At 42.7% G+C, this 23,876-nt stretch overlaps 1 protein-coding gene across 6 annotated transcripts in view; it reads right to left on the bottom strand.

The window, feature by feature from the left end:
- PHLDB2 (pleckstrin homology like domain family B member 2) overlaps window positions 1-2,539 on the bottom strand; it is a 66,063-nt gene extending 63,524 nt beyond the window's left edge. For 4 of the 6 annotated variants that reach the window (XM_041463782.1, XM_041463785.1, XM_041463784.1 and 1 more), the window contains exon 1: window positions 2,466-2,539. The gene's annotated coding sequence lies outside the window, so the exon portion shown is untranslated. Of the gene's footprint in view, window positions 1-1,672; window positions 1,809-2,465 lie in introns of those variants that run through there. The other 2 variants (XM_041463787.1, XM_041463783.1) reach the window with 2 other exon arrangements.
- Between the last annotated feature and the right edge of the window lie 21,337 nt (window positions 2,540-23,876).

Below are 23,876 nucleotides of genomic sequence, written 5' to 3'. Positions count from 1 at the left end.
ACTATAATAAAGGAAGTTAAATGAAGTGGTTCACTTAAAAACTGACTCCACCTGCATGAGACCCAAGCAAGAAAAAAACCCAATCTTGGTCATATTTACACAGTTCACTCTAGTCTCTGGAGGACCTTCTTTCTATGGGGGAAAAATCCCCTTGGATTTCTATGGCATCTTGGATGTACTCCACCAGTCTAAAACAAACCCTAAATGAACAGCACCTGCTCAAAACACCCAGAACATCTTGGATGTGCTCCACCAGTCTAAAACAAACCCTAAATGAACAGCACCTGCTCAAAACACCCAGAACATCATTTTACAGCTACTTGTTTAATTCAGTGGGAAACACTGTTTGTCTTGCTGGCAGTTACTACACACCAGATTTAACCATTCATTTTAACAAATTAAAATGTAAATAATACACTACATGTGCAGAGAACACAGCATTAATCTCTTCATTAACAATCACCAGCACTTGCCCACACCTACTTTGATTATTTCAGCTTTTCTCTGGATCTTCAAGTAGAAAAGACAAAAAAGATCTTCCCATTTAAACATCTTCACTCCTTCTCGTCCAACTCCAGCCTCAAGATGGATCTGCTACCTTTAGCTCACCCAATCTCCACTTCCTATCTAAATCCAAAATACTTTAAATTTTTCATGATGGGTTTTGTTGCTTCTCAACAATAGTCAGCTAATGCCTTTGACTACTTCCAAGGACATGATTGATAATTGTATCTGAAAAGCATAGACAGTAACTGATATGGAAAAAAATGACCACTCTTCCTGCCCTGGCTGATGGCAAAGATTTCAATTTCCTCAGTAAAAAGAGACACACTAACAAGTCAATTTAGAATTTGTCAAAATGGAAGCAGAATAAATTACTGGTGTGTTAAAGGAACTGTGTAAACTGAACTATATAGAAAGGATAGTATGTTACTACTTGACAGCCTTAAATATATATTTTTCTGTAACCCGCTTAGTTCAGATCACCCCTCCCCATGACAACAAAGGTAGGCACTCTCCCATCTTCTCATCACTTAATCTCCTTTCTTTCCTACACTGCTTCCTTCTGCTGCAGGAAAGCAAGCCCATCCTCACCCTTAGCAATTCCATTCTATCATGCCTTACTTTTTCCCATCTCTGATCCTTTCCCATGTTAATAACTTATTTTTGAGGACTTTATCCCCAAGACTATGGAGCATGCAAAAACCAGAAAGTTCAGTAAACATGAAAATCTGCAAAAAAGGTTGCTCTTGTGTCCCTCTTCCTCCAAAAGAGAGTGAAGGTGTGGCACAAAAATGAAATATTCACCATGTTCTGACTGACAACATGTTCACCCAGATACCCTGAAGATGCAGACACAGAGGATTCGGGCATGTGCAGAGTCAAGGCACAGAGACACGATGACAGGTTGACAAGATGAGCATTTGGGGGGAAAAGGAAATGGTGACAAAAGCCATGTGTGTGAGATCAAGCAAGCACTCCATGGCAGGAGCAGAAAACCCATCTCTTGAGTCTTTATGTAAGCACAGACAGTCTACACTTCTGCACATGGGTAAATTCCTCAGGCATCCTTGGGGCAGGAAAAGGAGCGGGGACCATAGTTTCCAGTCCGCTGCTCCCACTGCTCGTGGTATCTTCCCAATAAAAGCTCTGATCTCCAAGCTGAACTCACCTGACAGGGCTACACGGGGGGAACTTAGGAGCTCTGAATCTGTCAGGAGAGATGGAGCCCAAACCCCCGATTTCCGTCCGCAAGCCGATCCGCCGTAACGCGGTGTTCCTGCCGCTAAACTCCAGCGATGCCGAGACGGCATCCATCTCCGGCTCAGCGCCGGGAACCCACCCCCGCCGGGCACGGCAGCCCTCGCACAGCCGCAGGAGCCTTTATAAGCCACCAGACGAACAAAGGATCGCGGACAAAGAGCCTTGTCCCACGTCTTCCCCTCCACCAGGTAGATTATTTACGATGGAAAACCAAACCAAGCAAAGCCAAGCCCCGCCGTTCCTCCCTTGCTTCCTCGGACCTCGGACGGATGTCCCCGGCGCCCCCGGGGCAGAGGTTTTGTTCGCCAGCGGGGACGCGGCAGAAGCGGGGGGAACACCCGGACAAAGAGGGAGAAGCGTCTGGCGACGAAAGGGATAGGGAAGAAGGGAGCCCCGTCTCTATCAACTGCGGGGACCCTGCCGAGCCGGGCGGCAAGGGGGGACTCCACCGCCCCCACCCGTCAGACGTGCGAAGGGACCAGAGGCGGGGGAGTGGATGGGGGTTATGGTGGCACAAACTCCCTTAAAAGTAGCCCAAAAAACGGGGACGGCTGCAAGCAGCTGAGCCGGCGTGAGCCCAGGCTCTGCGTGCCCGAGAGGGACCCTCTCCCCATCCCCGCGGGGCCCCGCCGCCTCTTTTCATCCTGGCGGCCCGCGAGGGCTTCGCCCACCCCGCGGGACAGCGCTTCCCCCGCACTCACCGCCGCCTCCCGCCGCCGCTCCCGCGCATCCCGGTCCCCGCCACCCGCCCGGCCGCAGGAGCGCCGCCGCCCGCGGGAGCCGCCTCCCACCGCAGCGCCCGCCCCCCGGCGGGGCCGGGGCACCCTCGCGGGCTCAATGGTTCGCTCCCCTCAGGCCGGGGTCGCGGGAACGGGGCGGGCAAAGAGCAGCCGGGATGGGGGGGAGGAGGCGGAGCAGGGGTTGGACCGAGAACGAGAAACGGGCACAGGGGTGTCCCCGAAGGGGCCGCCGTGGAGCTCTTCACGATCCGTAAATATGAGTCGCCAGGCAATTTCCTGCCCGCGAGATTAGCTGAGCAAACAGGGCGGCGCTGGCAGGGCGCGGGCCCCGTTTTCCGTGCCTGGGGCGCGCTTTACCTGCGCCCGCCCTGCTCCTCATCTTCCTCATCATCCCCGGGGAAGCCACGTCTCAGAGGGGGCTGCCCTCCGCCCTCCCGATCGCAGAGCGGAGCCTGGTTGCCTCCCTGGTTGGGGCGCCCCTGCCACTCAGCCAGCCCGGAGGTCACGCCCTGCTGTTGCCTCTGCCTGAGGTGTCCTGAAATTCAAGATTTTCTCTTACCTGAGAAAAATACACCCATGAAAGTATGTGTGTAATACATAGACACCCTCGTGTGTATACACACACGGGGCTCCCAAAAGACCCCCGTCCAGTCCCCATGCACCACCGAAGAATGTAGCTGCCACCACCAGCTCTTTGCTGTTCCCAAAGCAGGGAACGGGCTGGTGAGACCGGCCGGCCCTTGCTGGAGGGATTTTCACACCTGAGCAATCCTACAAACCAGCACCAGCTCGGCAAAGCGTGTTTGCCAGAGCAGCGCGTCTGGCCCGTCCCGTGTTTGGCAAGCGGCTGGAGGTGCCAGCCCTGACCTCCAGCGGTCCAGGAGGCTGCTCAGTGACAGAGGCAGCGAGGCCACCGGCGGCCTTGGAGCTGTTACAAGGGGGAAAGAAAAGGGGATAAAGCTTCCGGGGAGGGGTCGTCCCTCGCCCGGGATCACTGGGCGCTGGCAGCCCAGGGCGTATAACCAAGCTTTGCTTTCCGAGCACCTGTGCAGTGTCAGGCTTGGTAAGGAAACCCTGGCGGTGAGAGATGCGAGCCAGTCTGGGGGACTCAGGGCAGCGAGCCAGAGTATCCTGCATAGAGATCTTGTTTCATGCTGTGTGGACTCGTCACTTTACCTTTCCCCATTTGTTTCCCGAAGAGGGAATTCGGAAATAGATGCATTTACCTGCTGTGCAGGGGTCCTGTGGGATGGGTCAAAGCTCATCCAGCACTCTGCCAGGTAAGCCACTGCCGTGGCTGCTGCCTGTTCCCGTGCGCCACAAGCAAATGGAGTTTGCTATGATACACTTCCTGCCTTACATATTCCAAGGGATATTTTACTTGGCTAGAACCATAACTTTCCTACAATATAAACTTTGCTATAACTCATTAGTACCTGCAATGTGTACAGTGATACCCACAATACTAGAGAATATTTTAAAAAAGATGCCCTTGACTGTCTTAGTGTATACTCTGGTTTACTATAAAAAGACAAGCGTTGAGACTAATTACTCTAAAATGCCAGAACCTAGATGGTGTCTTCTGTGATGCCTCCACAAACATACCAGTGTTTCATTTTCCACTAGCATTGAACCTGGCTCTTCTGTTTTGTTCACTGAGCAAGCAAGGCACTTAAAAAATAAAGGCATATGTGTGTAATAAATGCAGAGTTAAGGGCATGCTCACAGTTGGTAGAACTGAGAATTACTTCTAATCCTGCCACAGCAGAACCAAAAGCAGCCAGCCTTCCCATCATTTCACATGATTTTCCTTTTCCTTTTAAGTGGGAAAAAACTGTAAGTAATAGTCTGCAAAAATCTCCCTAGGGAATGTGAAGCCTAGGAATATGGAAAGCTGCAACTTTGCTCTTGTGGTCAAACTGTTGCTCTGAAGGACTTGTGATATGTCAGCTGAAATGTTCCTTCACTTAGCTCCTACCCAGTAGGTGAGGAGGCAGCAAAGCTGGGTAAGGCAGACCATATGTTTCCCCTGCTACCTGTATGCTGTGAAAACTTTGTCTGAATCAGTGTCATCTGTTTATTTTTAGCAAAAGAAATAAAAATACAGAATAGGATTTATTTCTAAGTATAAGTATAATATATATAATATATATAATATATTATATATATATATAATATATATAATAATATATATATAATAATATATATAATAATAAGTATTCAAAATAGTAATAAGTACTCAGCCATAGCTGAAGTTCTAAAATAACTTGGTAAGGTGTAGTGTTTAACAGGCAAGAGTCTGGCAATATAAAACAAAACCCCCATCTTACATTTTATGAATAGGAAATACTTAAAAATTAGGAAACAAGAGAACCTCCATAAACTAAAGAGCTGAAAACTCTTGTTGGAGCAAAAGAAGCAATGCTACTATTTTAAAAAATGTCAGGAAAAAGTGTATGGAAACTTGCACGAGAGCTACGAGTCATAGATGGGTTCAACAATCCATCTAGCTAGCATTAGCAGTTTTCGTGGCAATTGTACTTCACCGTCAACAGTACTGCATATCGCAGAGGCTTTTAAAATTCTCCACCCTTCAGTATGCAAGCATGCCCAATAAAAGTTTGGTTTCCATGGTAATTCATATAAGTAGAAATCAAATGTGGGAATGTTTACAAAAAGCATACTTTATTCAGGAGCATTGCAAATGGTAACAAAATGCCATTTTGTTACCATACTTCAATGCCATGCTTCTGTAAGATAGGTGAGATCACTTCAGCTTCTTCAGAACTGAAGTAATCTCTGAGCAGGCACCCACAGTCACAATCTCTGCATTAGCTGGCCCCTTACCTTCACAGATTTTATCCACATTAGGTGTGGACAAGACTGCATTTCTGTCAAAGAGCCAGAGCCCACAGCTGGGAGTTGGTTCAGCCTTTTGTTACCTGCAGGAGAAGAGGCCATTCCCAGCCTGACAAAGTCGGTTGAAATAAAGCTTCCCATTGATGGCTGGGTGCTGTTACACCCAGCCTTTTCTTTGGTGGCAAAACTGGTCTGGTGTCTTCCATTTTGTGCCTTAACTACTCATTTGGATTCATAGTCTATGATTTGTTACATTCTTTGGTGGGGTGATGCAATTATTTATGAAAACCAGATCAAGAAAATGATCCAGGTGAAAGCTCCTCCTTCCCAACACCTCTAAGTCATCTGAAAACGGTCCAAAAATTACTTGCATTGGAGTGATTAATTAGAAGAGAAACAGCCAGATCTGAGCAGCTGTGCTTGAGACTGAACCTTTGTTTCTTGAACCAGCATCACCAACACGCCAATAGATTATTAAGTTGCACACTTTTTGAACAAACCTGTTGCAACAATTGAAGTCATAAGGATTCAGTGCTTTCCAGGATGTAACCAGAGCATTTTGAACCACCTGTCTATAGCTTGAAAACCAGAACTTTGAGTGAAACTTCAAAGTAAGCAGTGATTCCTATGCTGTAACTTCCTCAAAGACATTTTGAGGCAACATAGTAGGCTGGATTCTAGGTTATGAAAGAATCTTGATTTTTAAGGCTCATTGGGAATCTGCAAAATCAAAAGGCAATGTGGAGGATGACTGCATTCATCAGTACCATTCTGGTGAAAAAAAAAAAATCACACCCTGTAGTTACACTGGTCATCCTAATTAAAAATCTAGAAAGCTCTTAATGTAGCACTCAATAGAAATATCAGTAATAAAAGAAGTTGGGGTGCAACCTGTGGAGTGTTCTTGTGACTCATCCTGAAACTTTCTTGAACTGTCACACAAGAGCTATCCAGAAGAAACTGCCTGGGGAAAATAAGTTACATGAGTAATCAAATCTCATGCTTCAGGGCACAAGTCAATTGGTGGAAGGCTCAAGAAAGGAATTTCCTTACTCTCTTCCTTTGCACAGTTGAACACAATTAACTAGGCTGTAATTGCAAGGCAAAAAAAGCGATTGTATTTTGCATGGTTTCTGAATCATCAGGCACTAACTGCTTTTGCAGTTGAATTCAGAGCTTAAGGGGCAGGTCTGGTAGGTGGATTTTGTTGCACTTCTGTGAGTTTTTGCCTAGATTTACAGTACATTTGGGAGATTTGCTCTTCTTTTATGCTGACTGCCCAGTCCACAGTATAACTCTGTTGCAGAACTACCATGAAAGGAAGACTAATTTAGACAGTTGCTTTTCTCTTAATAATCAGTACTTACCTTAAAAAAATCCCTCTGTCTATAATTGCACAACTCATAATGACTCTAAGTAGCAGCAGTGTTGTATCCCTAATAGCCTAAAGATATAAACAAGACAAGATTTGTCAGAGAGGTAACCAGTTTTATTAAGCAACTGGACCATTTAATACAACAGAAGAGCACACTATTTCTTCATTAAATAGGGTATTATAGTAATCAAAAGAATTTTTGCCACCACAGTATGGACATTGCTTCAAACCACAAGAGCACTCCCCTATTAGCTTGTGTATGGTTCTCTGTCTTCGCAGCTGATTAATTGCTTCCCTTTCCTAGAATCAGTGTGTGCACTGGTCAGTGGGGGTGACTTCAGGCTTCATCAGCCAGCTCTGCTACTGCTGCTAAGATCTCTACAGTGCTAGTAAAGTGTTTTTTTCCTGTACACAAGTACATTTTTGATATATGATCTGTGAGAAAACACGTTGAAAACGACAAGCAAAACTGCTAGCAAAACCTTGGTCAGTGCTCATAGATGCCAAAGCAGTAGGAAAGCAGCTGGCACAAGACATGGTGCAAATTCTGTAGCTGCACTGGTTTACAATTATAGTCACACATTAGGACAGCTAATAGTTTTGTACTATGAGTACTAGTAGTGGTTGGATACATGGGTACCTTCATTCCATAGTTGCCTTCATTCCTCTTCTAGTCTTATATTTTACCCACCAAGCAATAAGCTGATTCATAAGTCCTAACATGCACCGAAGTGTGGGACCTTATGATTTCCTTCTGATTCCGAGCCAGGAAAGTTTTCTATTCTCCTTTGGTCTCTGTTTATCAAATCTGGATGCATATATAACAGTACTGTGGGTCGTGTCAGTAAGACAGCATTTCATTTAGTAGGAAGTGAGATGAAATCTAAAGCAATTTAAGCTATTTGCCCAAGGTTACACAAGAAATCTCAGTGGGGGCATGGTATGGAACAGAAGAACCAAAGTTACTACTTTAATTTCACAGTTAATCTGTGTAAAGTTGGATCTCTCTGTGCTGAAATAAATTCTCATTTGTTTTCTTCCTCCTGCAAAAAAGTATTCTTTCCCTTCAAGTGAAATTAAATTAATTAATATGGAGTCATAAGAGGTAAAACAATGTATTTGTACCAAAAAGAAATATGGTTGCCAAAACTTCTTTCATTCTATTTGGAGTCATTTGGGCTTTTGTAAAGGAAAAAGCTTTGTCTAATGAAGTTTAGATAAAATATATTCTCACAACTTATTCATTAAGCTGTTTTTGCTGACAAATGTACATTCAGAAGGGTTGTAGAGGTCTTCTTTTCAGCAGATGTCTCCCAAATGTGGAATTGTGTCCCATTAGCAGCACAAAGGATGATACAATATTGCTACTACTTTCTCATAGTAGTAGGGGCAGAATAAGATGCAGAGATGGATTTTTAGCCTCAGATTTCTGGACTTTTTTCTCCTAACAGAGGCAGGATTAAAAGCATCTGAAAAATGTAAATTATAACAATTCTCTCCCTGCACAGCCCTTACTTCAGATTGCCTTAAATTTTTTTGCTTAGACAAAATATACTAAACCCAAAGACAGACATCCTGAAGATGCGCTAATACCCAAGGTAAAATCAGCCTAAACCAAAATAGAAGTCAAACAACAACCCACCACCACGTGGCTTTCCCACTGCACTTGCACCCCCCTTCAACCCTAAGAGTATATCAGGATAGTGGAGAATGTCACAGAATGCAATACGTTCATCTCCAAACAGAATGTGCAAGGGAAAGGGGAAGATGGTCCAGCACTTCCCCACAGGTTTTTAACAGATGGGTGCTGTACAAGCCTGGCTCCTGAGACCAGGATATATTTACCCTGTGCCAGATTAATCTGTATTCTGTTCTTCCCTTTCCTCCTTGCGTCATCCCCAGTTTGGGTTACCCTGGGGAATAGTGGGGGACCATGCCCAGCCATCCTACAGGTAACACTGTTCCCTGTGCTTGCTGTTGGATGTGCAGCCTGCTTCACAGGGTCTGTCACAGGCCAGTAACAGGACTGGGCTCTGGCAGGCTGGGCAGGGGATGAAACTGTGGGAGGGCTCTGGGTCACCTTGCTCTTTGTGCAGGCTGAAAACTGCTGGAACAGTTTTTGGTACCTGAGCTTAGTGTAAAGAAAGTAAAGCACTTGGGTACTTCAGATTCAGAGCTCTGCATCTTTCCATCTGCCCAGCCGGTGGTCAGTGGGAACTCTGCTCTTGAACCAGAAGCCAAAGTTTTACACGGCAGCACACCAGCTAATGGTATAAGGTAAACTGAAAAGCAAATAAACACAGATATTTTGGGAATATGAGTAGTTTGAAAATGCTGTTTTACAGGAGCTGAGCCATGAAAAGTCTGCTGTCTTATGCACATGTCCTTGTCTACGCTGGTCCCCACAGAGCACCTGTCCCTGTCCTGCCACGCTGCTCCTGGAGCTTGGGCACCCCTTTTGCACAGAGCCCCATATATGCTCTTTGCTCTGGGTTGCACTGCTGTGGCCATGACACCACATGTTTCCCATGAAATTCCCACTGACTGATGTAGGATTAGGCCCACAGGAAGCAATAAAATATGCTTGCTGATCCCACAGTATCACAGGAAATTAACATATGACAATATTTAGCACATTGTTTTAATAAATTCTAATTTTGTACTGTAGTTTAAAGACCACTGTAAAATCTGAGATAGGAAGCTGGGGGTAGTCTGACTTCTTTGTCACAATGCCTTGTTTACATGTTCCCTTTTTTTTCTTATTTGTACTACTGAAACCTTAAAGCACTCAAGGGGCGGCATCTCAGTGTTGGTGAGCAACAACCTTCTTTTTAGTTGCAAGCTCCTCAGACCATCCTGTAAACTAGAAACACATTCTAAACAAAAAGAGAAATGCACTATTTCAGTGATACACTTTGCTAACAGGACATAAATTACTAAGCAATATGAAATGGTGACACAAAAGTAGCCCATAGGAGCCAGGCAATTAATGCACAAAGAGAGAGGAGGAATGACAGTAGATCCTCATTAGACTTAGAAACAGTTTGTCATTAGTGTATTTTTTTAAACTGCAGAATTTTAATGGGAGAAAAATGTTTATTCATGCCTCCAATCTCCTCTTTAGTTAATGGAGGCTCCAGGTTCTCCCTCCCCCTTCATTTTTTGGAGAGGCTGCCAAGTTTTCCCAGAGCTAAAAGCAACAACTTTCTGTTAAACATTACTTCATGCTTCTGGTATTAATCTAATAGGAGGCTGGATGGGGAGGAGGGGGAAGCTGCAATGAAAGCTGATTTCCTGCCATGCAGTGGGAAATCCATAGAAAATTCCGATCTAACACTAATTTTAACAGCTGGATGACTGCTTTGGCTTTTACTTGCCATAGGAACGTACAACTGCATAGGGGTTTTTTGGTTATAAAAACAAAACAGATGTCAAGCAAAAGGCAAAATAAAAAGGAGGCTTGCATCTGTAAATGCCCCAATTAAAGCATCTTTTTCCACTACTCTAGAAATATCAACAAATTTTGAAATTGTCTCTTATTTCTGTTAACATTTCTAATATGAATATTCATGGAAAGAGAAAAATATCCAAGAAAATTGTCTTGCTAATAAGCATTTCAACAAATATTTACTTGGGAAGTGCTCCAACGACCACTTTGAAAAGGACATTAGTGAATTTGAGAATCACACAATAGAGACATTTAAATAAGTCTCCTTGATGGAGATGAAAAAATCATAACAAACACTCAAAACATGAGAACACTCAAATATGAGAGAAAACTGTCCTGTAGCAGTCCTGGCCATAGACAACATACAGCACAGAACTGTTAGCAGCACACCTCTCAGGCTTGACTGTTCTGTTAATAATTGTTTGGAGAGTGATGGCCACGAACGTAATCCTTTATCTTGACTATTTAAAAGAATGTCTGTTTTCTTCTTTCAATGCTTGTTGCTCCACCTGTTTCTTACACACCATATGGCTCCAATCATGACATATTGCAGAAGATTATTTTTACATTGATGCAAAGAAAGCCTAATACAGTACACATGCTGAAACTAAATTCTGTTTTGCAGATGAAGCAGGGCTACAGCTTGTGTGTGTATACAAGGAAGGACCTTTACCACAGATTATATTGATTATAAAGCTTTACCTGCACGCTGGTGCGTGCAATGAGCAGAACAGGGCAGCTGGTTTTTATGTCCCTAGCTGCAGCCAGCTGTTAGGCTGCAAGTGTTAAGTCATCCTTTTCATCAGTCCCAGGCTTGCATTAGGCAAACTGGAGGACTCTCAGGAGCAGCAATGCCTGAGAAATCCCAGAAGCTAATACCCAAAACAGGAAGTTATGCTGTGTGAGCAGTGAGGCTTCTCGAGGGGCAGATAAGCACAGGGCTGGAACATTTGATAGTCTGAAGTACTGATGGGCAGGAGAGACGAGGAATGAAAGCCTGGAAAAGGAGAGAATGAGAAAAGTTCCTGTGGATATCACATTAGAAAGAAGTTTTAACAGATGAAGATGCTTAGGGTGTTGAAAAAGCAGAGACCTCTAAAAAGAAAATTGTTTCTAGTTTCTTTATTTTGTGTTCCTAAGCCCCAGGACGTTATGCATAGTTTTTAAGTCAACAGGACTATTGCCATTGCTCTCTCTGTACTCCAAAAATTCCAGCTGGTATCAGGTTTTCCTTGTAATGGAAACAAGCTGGCAGAACTTCAAAGTCTTGATAACAGTTTATACAGAGAAAGGACAGGAACAGTTAGTTATACTTCCCTGTTAAAAATGTTGTTTTCACCTCTCCATTTTTTTTGTAAAAGCTGGATAGAATTTGGCAATGAAATGGTGCCACTTTTATCTGGTCAAAGCTCAGGAAGAGAATGTCAAAATGTAGCTGTACTGGAATTTGTTTGGGAAAGGTTATCTTAGAGCTCAACTTTTGTTAAATATGCCGTGACCAGGGGCTATGAACAGCATGAAATCCTTGATCTCAGTTGGACAGCTTTTAAATGGCTAAGAAACTGAAAGGGAAGTTTGAAAAATAGGGATGTATGAGTATCCTCTTTCTTTATTGGAAGGCACAGAAATCATGCAATTCTGATAAACATGAAGACAGTATGAACCCTCCAAAGAACATAGGAAACTGAATGAAAAAATGTTGAGTAAGTGAAAATAACGCTTCAAAATAAATTTGCCTTTGATTAACAAATCCAGTTCAAACAATTCCATCTGAGTCTTAATCTTTTCCAAGTTTTTACCACAGTAGAATTGTAGCTTCAGTTTCAAAGCTGTCCTGACTTTCCATTTTTTACATCTCTGAAAAAAATGTTTCTCTTTTAGAAGTACTACAGTCCCTCATTTATTTTCTTCCTTTTTTTCTTCTTCCCTGATCATATACAACAGCAGAAATGGCCTTTGTTAGCTTTTTCTGGGCTGGCAAGAAGCCCAAAGATCCAGCTGACAAAAACCTCAAGTCAGCAATTCCAGTGTGAAGAATGTCATTTTCAGAGCCCTCGTTTCACAGGATCCCTGTCACGGAGCATCTCAGCAGCTCCACACAGAAAAGCCTTGCATTGCCCTTCCTTCCTAAGTGAATTATCCTTGCTCTGTTCCTTGTGTTTCAGCGCTGAGCTCTTGTTCCCCACCTGTTGCTGCCTGGCGTTCGTGCGCTGAGCTCTGGGGGAGGCTGATGCGACAGCATCAGTCCAAAACAAAGCTCCCATCACTGGGTTCAAGGAGCGACTGGAAGGCTCAGTGGGTGTAATGAGGCACAGCTCCTGTGCCTCCCAGCACTCATTACATCTGAAACAGAGCATCCTGTACTCAGAGGGAAGCAGCTTGAGAGGCCGTGTGAGCCTAGACGCAGTAGGGTCAGCAAAAGGTCCCCGAGCTAAATACACATGTGCTGCTGTAATCCTCACCCACTACTGGATCACTAAGTTTGCACCAAAATTTCTATCACAAAAAGGTCAAGAGCTTCACAAAAGTTGCTGGTTCACAGTGGGCAGCACTCAGAAAAACAAATGCTGTGAACAAACTTAAGGGTCTCTCTCATGTTGATTAAGGGTCTCATCCCTTTAGTTGAATAAGGTGAATTTTGATTTTTTTTTTTTTCCCCAAGGGAATTCAATGATTTTTGGGGAAACAACACAGTAAATAAAGACTTCACTGGGCTGTGCAGTGATCTGAACTACAGCTTTGCAGTACGGAAGTGGTTCATCCTGCAATCACAGCACTTCATTTAATATCAAAATAAGCACTTATTTCTCATGCAGTTTTCTTTCCTGAGCCTTTCTTTAGTGGACACAAGTGAACACTGTGCTTTTTGTTCTTTCTCCTCCCCTTTCCTCAGTGATCCTTTGGTATTTACCTCCTCTCATTTTGGATTTCCTGTCTGTACCCTAGGGAAAGGATTTTCCTGTGAGAAACAAATGTCATGTTGCTGATCTGTTTGGATGCCTATAGTTCAAGCCTATCCTCCATGTGAAGCAAAGCTCTCATCTACCTGCTACCAGAAGAGTGCTACTCTCAGATTATTTTTTTTCCTGAACCATTTTATTTGGAACGAGCTTTATATAACCAATTTTCTGGTCACTAGCAGAGCTGCTATTTCCATTTTTTTAAATTAAGGTGGATGCATCTGTTTTGGGTATGTGAAGACCTAAATTGGATTAAATCTCAAAATTCAAACCAAACATCAGTTTGAAAACACATGTACATACATACTTTCTGTAGGGTCCTGCATATCACATATGTTTTGGTTACTGTATTTGATGTTTTGCTTTGAGAGGGGGAGAAAAGCAAGTGGGGGTGCTCTGCATTTCTTCTGCACATATACAGAGAGCAGGACACAGTGACTCCAGTAGTAGAAGCATCCAGGTTTTAAACACACACAGCTGTTACTGAAAGATGTGTCTGCTCAGATGGTTGAGACCCAAAACTTTCTTCCCCTCAAACACAGCTTTTTGTTTTTTCCAGTGATCAGAGAGACCAAAAAGCCTTTAGCCTCTGGGCTGGACCATGTCCAAGGCTGCTGAGCCTTGGGTGACTGGCTGACAGGCTTTGGAAGTGCTTGGGAAGAGAGGTGCCACCTCTCTTCTCTGCCTCTGGAGAGGCAAGAAGACATACCACAATTGCGCTGTGAAGACAGAAAAGTAGTTTTTGGAAGCTTCCTGGGGATTACGTTTATGTGCATGCTCAAGTGCAAGGTACAAGTCCTATAGTGAGCATGTGTCATACCAACAGAGTGCAAAAGTAGGGCTAAGGAGTGGAGTAGGATGTATTGCTTAGTGCATTTTCATTTAGAGGTCTTCAGGGTGTTTGGTGTATAGGTTGTTGAAAATGCCTTAGATTTCTTTGCTATCCTCTTGTGGTATGTGATAAGAGCTGCTGGATTGCCGTGATTGCAACTGTGGCAAACAGCAATCTGTGTCTTTGAATGGCTGTGCTGTACAATTTGACGCAGTTACAGAGCATTGGGGAGGGTTTTGTGGCTTGTGGTGTATGCAGAATGGGTGATTTGTACACCTTCTGGGTCTGACCCCTGTGCTTGTGAGGCATTGGTTGGATGACCATGGTGGCTTAATCCATGTACAGTGTACATGTTACACTGCTCACTATTTTAACAGAAATAAATAATTGCCTTTGTTGTATTCTCACTTTGAAAATTGACTATAAACTTCTTTAATGCACATGAAAAAATGTCTAGATGTTGAACTGTGGGTAATGCATTCTGGAAAGCTCAGAAAAGCCAGTACTCCTGCTGGTGCACCACCAGAGAGCTAGCTGCGGTTCAGAAGAATGCAGCAGAAGCATGTGCAGCCTTGCGTCAGTCTTACCTTGAACCCATTTGCTTTTCATTTTCTTCAATGTCAGTGTAAGAAGAATCTAAATCTACACTGTGATCATTCTTGGGACTAATGAAAGGCAGATGCAGACAGTGCTTTAATAAAAGTCAGACTGAGTTGCAGGGGAAATTTTGTGGAGCTTGCAGACTTTCAGACTAGAGGAACTATCTGTGAAAGGCACAGTTCAGAGAGTCTTGAACTTTGTCACACAAACTTAATGTTAGAAATCTCTTAAGGTCAGGCATATAAATAGACTGTCAAAAGCCTTGTTTTTTCAAATAAAGACACACGGGACAACTTTTCTGTCACAGCAGACAACCCATTCACATGCTAAATATAGTCAACAAAACAAACATTGTGCAAAAAACCTTCTAGGCAGTGAGGTGGGTGAATAACCAAGGAAAGCTCGTTCAAGGGAGAGACCGTGCTGGACACTCTAGTAATCAAAGAGTAAAACTGAACTGTGATCATGCTGACTGTACAGTAAAGGAAAAAACCCAAAACCTCCAAGTGCAGCTCTCACTTTGCCATTTCAACTCTAACAAGTAAATATTGCTATACAGAAAGCTCCAGTAGAATTGATTTAGGCTAGGTGGGTCTGGTTTGTGTTCTATTCTTACCTGTCCTTTTCTTTCTAATTAATGCTAATTTATATTTTCCACACTGGAATCTGAAGTTACATTCCAAATAAAAGGTTCACTTGCTTAACTACAGTTAAAAGCTGAGACACCTGCTTCTTTGCCACAGCAATAATGAGATCTATCAGAGCATTGCCATGTTGTAACGGGTCAATACTTTTGCATAACTTTTTTTTTTAATACTTTGCATAACTTTTGCATAACCTCTTTTCACGTGGACAAGAGTTGGAATCTGGTATTGCATTTTTTTTATAGAAAGCCTTGTGATTTTGGAGTAACTCATTAAACACAAGTTCTCACATATCAGTGAGAACTTCAGAGCAGATAACACCTTGCTTTCCTGAAGCTCCAGGTGCCTGACTTCTGAAATCAGCTTTTATTCAGTCAGAGAGAAAGTATTTATTTGGCTGTCACTTTATGCCTTCTCTGCATGCTGCCCTGTTGTCTTTCTGGTTTCTCTTCCACATGAACAGTATTCAGCCACCTGCATGTTAATTCAGCCTGTTGTCAAACCCTCCACCTACACAACACTTTCTTAAACAGCTTTGTACAGAGCCTCATTTTTGGGGTGGTGGCTCCTATTGTTTCAGCTATCTATTCCTTAAAGCCTAATTGCACTCTGCAGTTGATTCAAATGAACGGTGGTTGTTACACCCACTATCTTCAGCAAGTGCCAGCATCACAAGATATGCATTTTTAGTATCCAGGCAAGCCACTGTGTTTATGTCCCTCAGAACTACTCAGCAGGACACTAACCATGGTTTACAAGTTTGCTCATATACACAGATATCTTCCCAGGGAACTTCTAGAGCTGCAGACAATCTTCCTCTACATTCCTACAGTAATGAATACCTTGTATTTAAATGCAGTGGCTCCCTTTTTTTTTTGACAAAACTAGACTCTGAGTGCTTTGGGAAAATGACCTGTTCCAGTCTACCTCTTGCTCTATAAATAATTTTCCTATCCCTGGCTAAATCTATTTTCCAGTTAAGTATGCCAACAGGCTGTTCTCTTTGCTGAAAGATCTGGATTTTGCCTTAACTGTAGATTCATAACTTTGTGAAACGCGACTCTACACATTTCAAAATTAACCTGTATTGTCAGCTAGCCTTAATGTGGTAAGATACAGCAGGGCCAGAGTAAAGAGATTTTTACCTTTCTGTCAAAACTGTCTTTTATGGCAATGAGTAGAAGCTGGCTTCATTCTCTGGAAAGCTCTTGACATTGGGACACCCACATTCAAGTTCCTGCTTTGTTTATCTTAGTGGGTCTGCATTAAAAACCACTGATCCAACTTGGGCAGAACTTTTAAGTGGGATACTATATCAGGTCAGTGCCTGATACCGCAAAACAAATATTCAGGAATTAAAACATCCCATTAGCATCCAAAAGCAAACATTAGTGCAACTGAGTTAACAAGAAAAACATATATGTAAAAAAGAACATTTCAAACAGTTCTCTTTTCACTCCATTGAATGAGTTTTTGGCATTGAATAAACAGATTTCAAACAAACAAATGAGGCATTGAATAAACAAATTTCAAACTTCCAGTACTGCTGAGGAGCAAGCATTGCACTTCAGCAGTAACAGAACTGCAGCACTGGTAGCAATGGGGTTTGGGCAGAAACCTTTAAGATTCCACTGTTCACAGGGTGTTTCAGACTTTTGCATGGTTCTTCAGATATGAGTCTCTTAGAAGCCAAATTGTGCCAACTTGTCTCTTCCCAACTTGTCCAGGTTTCTTTACTGCCTTCGCTTCCTGGGCAAAAGCTGGCACCTAATGGAACAGACTGCTGCCCCTTGCAGAGCTTCACAAAGCACAGGATGGTGCTCTGAGGGCAGCAGCAAGCTCTCCTCCCTGCGCTGCTGCAGATCCTCCACCCTGACCCTGCCCTCTGCAATCATCCGCATTAGCACAGCTTCCAGATACTCGGCTCTGTGTTGGACCGCTTCCAAGGCTGAGGAACAACCCTCGTTTACCTAATGACACCAGCCTGGCCTAGAGCAGGGATGTCCTTTCTCTGACCCATTCGACAGAGGAAATTTATCAGCTTTGGAGCTTTTCCACTTTAAACAGAGACTTCAGTGCTGCTTGCCAGGACCTGCTCCATAGACCACACTAAGGAGCACAGTGTCATGGAAATAAATGAGCCACCTCCTTGGAATTCTTCAGCCTGGCAGTCATGCCCTGGCAGGAGCCTCACCTAGCACCTACTGTTGTCGACCAACAGGTCATAACCTAGAGGCAACATGCTGCTGCGAATGAGCTGTTCATATGAACAAAGAAAAGTGAATGCATGGGCAGGCTTTGGAAATCCCATGGAAGTTTTACCTGATGAATTACAAGGAGATTGCAAAACCACTTAGATACTTCTGGGAAGTACCCAATCCCATAACTGCTCCCTCCCAGGAAATTGCCTCATCACTAGGCAGAGCAGTCATGCTACCTCTAGCTTTTTGCTCTGTGTTTTGATGAATCTCCTTTTTCTGGCGAAATCATTACTTCACATCCACAGGTGAGGTGAAGAGCATCTCCGTGTCAATTCTTTAACAGGAAAAGCCAATTATCCTGCACAGGGAGTTTCCTCAGGAAGGGGAGGAACCTCATGCTGAGCTGATTCTCCTGCTTAGTGGATGAGAGATGGGCACACAACTCCAAAGAGAACAGCAAATCCCCCAAGTGACAATGCAAGTGCCTGAGCCCAGGCTATGAATCTTGATTTCAGATAATCCCTCATTTCAAAGTTGTGAGCAGGCAATCAACTTGGGAGAGCACAGGAATTTTTTGCACATTTTTGTTCTTGTCAACAGCCCCATTCCTGGGCTGTTTGCTCTCTTTATTAGGCTATGGCTAGTAGCCCCATTTTGGACACTTGGACCAGGACTTGGAAATGCAGCCCAAGCCCTCAGCTTTTAAAAGTTAGACATGTTGCAACTCCATGTTCCCATTCTGCTGTTCTCCAAAACGGCATGTGCTGCAGAGTAGACCCACAGAGGAATCACACAGGTGACTGAAAGCTGGGAATTTTCTAACTTTCAAGCACTCAGTTCTCTTTTAATGAGGTTCTAAAAACACACCTCGATATGTTTCTAAAAGAAGGTTTAAAAAAGTGTGGAAATTATATCACATAGAAATTTCAGAACTTAGTGTGAATCCCTGATCTCCGGGGTTAATGGCAAAGTACGTGCCACATCTCTGCCTTGAAGCATGAGGTACTAATATTAGTCTCTGAAAAGGTATGTACATTTCCTAACCTAAGCTGAGAGACCTTCAGTGATATTCATTCTATCATATTCAGCATGAGCATGTTTCCACTTACTGAATGGTCCATGCTTGACATTTGGAATTCATAACATCTAAAGCAGTCAAATGGAGCCCTTAATGTATATATTTTTAAAGTATCCTTGAATGCACGTATTTGTATCTGCTCTTTCTGTAACAATACTGCGCTCCTCAAGGGATGGCTGACAGATCATGGATGCTTACTTCTATAATGGGCAGTGTGGGAGAGAGTGAGCTTTTGCAGTGCTCAAGAGGAGACAACAAAACCAGCTGTTCAACTTAGCTGGCTTGTCAACACGTTGTCCCCATAATTAGCTGTGCCCTCTGCAACCTCTTATTACACCAGCTGACCTAAGAAACATCAACATCTCCTCGGACCTGAAAAGTGTAGAGTCCCGGTCAAGAAGTGGTACGAACTCACCTTCACAGAGGTGTGGTAATCCTCAGTGTGAATGACTCCTCAAGTTAAGCTGTCACTCTCCAAAAGCTGGGGTTAGGACCCAGGACTTCATTGATGAAGACATATTAAACCCTGTCCAGCTCAGAGCACACACACTGAGGCTGCTGTAGGCAGAATAACCGTACAGTCAGAGCCAAGTCACACTGATATTGTATGGAGCCTATGTGGAGGCTTGGCCTCAATTACCATATAAATGAAGTGGTACACGCAGCTGCTGCTTGCCAGAAAATGAGACAAAATAATCTCCCCAGTTTGGCAGCTCTCTAGAGCATTTAGTTTGTGAATGAAGAACCAATTTTGAAGAACCAACTTCAAAATTGGCACACTTTGAAGCCAAGCTTGGTCCACAGCTTTCAGCTTTGACTTTATGTGGCAAAAACATGTCTTGAGAAGCCATGAAGGAGACCAGTGCTTTTCCTGCTCTTAAACTAAGTTTCTATTATAGGAAAATGACTTTACAGATATTCATCACCATTCCAGGAGACTGATAGCATTTCACCTACTGCATCCACAGGCCCAGATGAGCCGTAGTATGGCCCTCCTGGTGCAGGCTTCTGGCCATTAACAGAATGCTTGATTTTATTCCAAGTAAAGGAGAAGGAAGGGAAAGTGCACAGGAAAAATGATACAGAGAGACATGACCACATAGCTGGTGAGCTTAGACACAGACAGAAATTTTACTTAAGGAGCTTTATTAGGTAAAGAATAAGGACACAAAAACGGTTTCAAAGACCTTCAAAACTGGTGCAAAACAGCATAGAGGGAATGAGTAGCCATGTTTACTTTTATAGCCTATACAATTGAGATAGAAGAAAGAAGGCTTGTGTTTTTGTGCAGATGCCTTTCACATTCATTAGGGTTTAGTTTTTCTTCTTTAAATATTTTCAGTTGTCAGGGGCTCGGCTCAAATGCAAAAGCAGGGGAATGTAAGCACAAAGGTATGCAGATTTTTCCACAAGTAGTGCAAGTCTTATAAATACATAGTCTGCTTTGGAGAGACTTGGATTTCTAGGAGAGAAAGCAAAATAGATTTAAACATAGGTAAAATACAAAGGGAAGATCAGCACTGGGCAAGAATGGTATTTTTCTTCATACTTTAAACTCTGCTTTAAATATAGCACCTTTAAAAAAATGCATTCTCCATTTGCATTAGCAACCACAGTCAAGCCTACTTTGACTATACACATAGCTGCATCTTGTTCCCTATCCTGGGAAAAATGCTTCTCTTCATTAAAGGGTAGAAGTCGCAAGAAAATCGTAGAAATCTCTATTAAAATCCTCTTGGCACCCCTTCAACTAACTTACAGCTTATTTCTACACTGAGTTTGTCCCTTCCCTAGTTTTCAAGCTTCAGTATAGTGCTTTCCTATGGTGCTGCAGCAGCTGCACTCTGGAATTGCACAGGTGACTCACACTTTGACAGAGCCCTGAGCCTCCTCCTCAGTGGGGTGAAGTGGGTGCTGTGCTTCTGCTCTTCTACCTGTTTGGCCTTGTAGGCACCTGAACATGTGGGGTCCTGGAGCTGCTCTAGCCATCAGGGAGATACTGCCAGAGGTCCCATCTGCTCCTCACAACCAGGAAAGCTGTGATGTGAATAACCTCTTCTTCCATGGCATGAAATAGTCAAATGAAAAGCAGAAATGACAGCATGCTTGAGCAAGAGCTGGGAATTTTAACAACTTGGATTAAAGAAATATGTGACATCCAACTTGATTCAGTGCAAAAAAAATTAGATTAATATCACAAGACATGAAACATCAAAACATAGGTACTCCTTGAAAAGCCCCCCCTTGCCCCTCTCATTCACATTACCCACCCCTTGGCAATCTGCTTTCCTGGTGAGCCATTTCTGGCACAGCTATTGTGTAAAGGGTGGTTTCTGATCTTGCACTCTGTAATATCCCATTCAAGTTCCAACAGGGGAGAAATATTTCACTGAGAAATTAGCATTTGTTTAACCCACCTTCACAAAACAAAACAAAACAAAAAAATAGGGAGCAAAGTGGTTCATCAAAAATGAGTATAGCAGAATGAAATAATCCTATGACTCAGGGTTGAACCAGAGTGATGATGCAGATCTACTAATAACTTCAACTTGCATCTGTTCAAATTAAAGGGCAAAACTACTGTAATCTTGTTAGGTCTTGTATATTCTGACAACACCACCTGAACTGGAACAGCAACATAATTTTCCAGTTGTTTGCACTCTTTGCTTTCTTGTGGTCAGGAACCTAAAAGCAGCTCTGGAAAAAAGAGAGGGCTGCTTCCAAAAAATTTTGCTCTGTAAATACATTTCTTATTCATGCTTCTAGGCACATAACATCACCTCCAGGATCATGAAACTTTTATGACCATGACCTCCAGCTTAGAAACTACAGTCTGTTACAAAACGAAAATGCTGGCTCTGTCCTGAACTCACCCACAAAAGGTCATGCACAGATTAATTTGTAAATCTTGTCTCTATCTATCTTCCCCCACCTCAAAAATGCAAAAAAGCAAAGGAGCATATCTTAGTAGAGCAGGAATAATGATAATTATATAGAGCTTTTTCTTTGTCTGTATTATTTTTGCACACAGTCACACTGGCCACCTTCCTCTGCATCATTACCTTGGAGGCTGCCAGAGCTGCGTCCAGCCCTGACACCAGCGCCTGCCTCTGGTGCAACTTCCAACTAGGAAAGTGTACATATACACTTTGTAAGTATTCACAAAGTATTGAGCCTCCCTCTACCTAGTGCTTGCAGCACTTAGGTCAGGAGGAAGGTTGATTTCTCATTTTAAAGGAACTGACATGTAATACAAAGATCTCAGAGAAGACAACTTTTTGTGCGCTTCAACATAAACTACAGAGACCAGCTGCAAAATAACAGTTGAGTTTCAGCTATAAACAGACTGAGTTCCACAGAGGGTTTTTATATCTATTTGTATTTTTGTTAAGTTATTTATTCTACAGGAAAAATGCCCTTTTTAAGGCCTCAGGAAGGCAGGGGGATGAGACAAGAAAAGGAAGTCCTGCTTATGTTGTTAGAAGCTTCACTTCTAGACTCAGAAAGGGACTCTAAAATAAATGTTTCACAAAGGCACAAATTTGGAAAGTCTTCAAGAAAATGATACCTTTTAATAAATAAATAAATAAATAAACCTCACAGCTCTTCCATCAGGATATTTAAAGCTACTTTCCTGCCTTTAAAAGTCTTTTGTTTCCTGGCTGGGTGGCGGAAAAAACCCCACAGAGGTACAGAAATTACAGCCCAAGGTAAACAAGAATAGTGTGTGTTTCAGTATCTGAATGAGGCAGTGAGGCAAATGGAATGGACACTGGATTGAATATAAGGAGAAGAAAGAGACAGATTGCTCAGGTCAAAGACTCTTTGAAGATACAGATGAAAAACTGTCCTCTGTGGCCTTAATACAAATAATACCTTTAAAATTAATTAATTTTACTCAGTTAATTACTGCCTAAGGGTAAAGCCCACGCTGAAAGAAGGGCAGCTCTAACTAAAAGAAGCTTCTAAATGAAAACAGGTGATATCTGTCGTCTTCATCTAGTGTAAAACACACAAATACTAAAACATGCCATTTCTCATGCTATCCTGTTTTTTCCCTCAGAGAAGTCCAGTTTCTTCCATAGCTAAAACTGAAAAGCAGGCTCTTTTGGTTTCTATTTAAAATAATCAAGTGGAGAAAAACCAAAATATGAGGTATTTATTTTTTATTCTCAAATTTCTGCAAAACACCAAAGTGGTGTGAAAACCCAATTAAGAGTAACAGACACCCAAATGACGCCAAAGCAGGAAACATTTCCAGAAAGCCCCATGCCAGTAGGACCCTGTGAAACCAGCACAGCTTCACTGAAGGGCCAAACTTGTTCATTCCACAGAAGAGTTTTGGGAGCCAGGAGCCACAGATTCTAAGTCTTAAGACTACATCAGCCACTGATTTGTCATCACTTGGTTTCTTCTCCCACCATAACCTATCCTACAGATGTTTGGGTGTTTAATCATTAACTTAAACTAATATTTAAAAACCTAGCCTTTTTGTCCCTCTTTCTCTGCTTTCTGATTTTATTCTCTCTATTAACAGTGGCTGAAGGGGTTTTCTTCTTGTTTAGTATACAATAAATACTATATTTAAATATATATATATATATATATATATATACACTCTGCTAGTTTTGTCACTTATATTACACATTATATTTAATAATTTAATCCAAGAGCATGCTCTACGCTCTTGTTTAATGAAATTTGATGTATAAATAAAATTTTCTTATTCAGTATTAGCAAGAGAAGAAGTATTAGCACAATATAGTGAGAAATTTACTCAAACCAAAAGTACAAATTCAGATCAAATTTAACCATTTTAGGCCAAATAGACAAGAGCACAAGGGCTAACAAGTTAGATTTGTGTGCTCCTCTTGGTGAACAGCAAATGCATTCTTGTTGGAAAAAAAAAAATCAAACCACTGAGATTTTTACTGCCCATCTCGTTCAGAGCCTGTTACTGTCGCGTTTCAGAAGGATGGAGTTCTCAATCAGTATCTCCAGCAGCCAACCTCTGTGATTTTTGTTATCTCTGAGCAGGAACCCTTGGGACAGGAGCATTGTCACATTGTCACGTGGCACCCAGGCAGCTGTGCCAAAAGGCAAGGCATCTGCAGGGATTCTGCCAGGAAGGATGGCCCCAGGGAAACACTGCCATGGCCCAGAACCAACAGTTTGGCCGAGTGACATGGTGTAGGGGAATTTCAAATGTTATCTTCTATCTCAGCAGGTGAGCTCAAGGTGTATCCTGCTGGGCCTGGGAAGCTTGGTAAAGTATTAATATGGGTATTTAAAGCAAATAACTCACATTTTCTAGGAACCATTGTAAGGATTCTATGGGGACAGACATTCATTATTCTGTTTTTAACTAGCAGGTT

Source organism: Pyrgilauda ruficollis, unplaced genomic scaffold, assembly GCF_017590135.1.
Source record: "Pyrgilauda ruficollis isolate IOZ18807 unplaced genomic scaffold, ASM1759013v1 scaffold17, whole genome shotgun sequence".
Taxonomy (NCBI): domain Eukaryota; kingdom Metazoa; phylum Chordata; class Aves; order Passeriformes; family Passeridae; genus Pyrgilauda; species Pyrgilauda ruficollis.
Note: the sequence above shows the minus strand (reverse complement) of the source record. Positions and strands in the feature narration are given on the sequence as shown.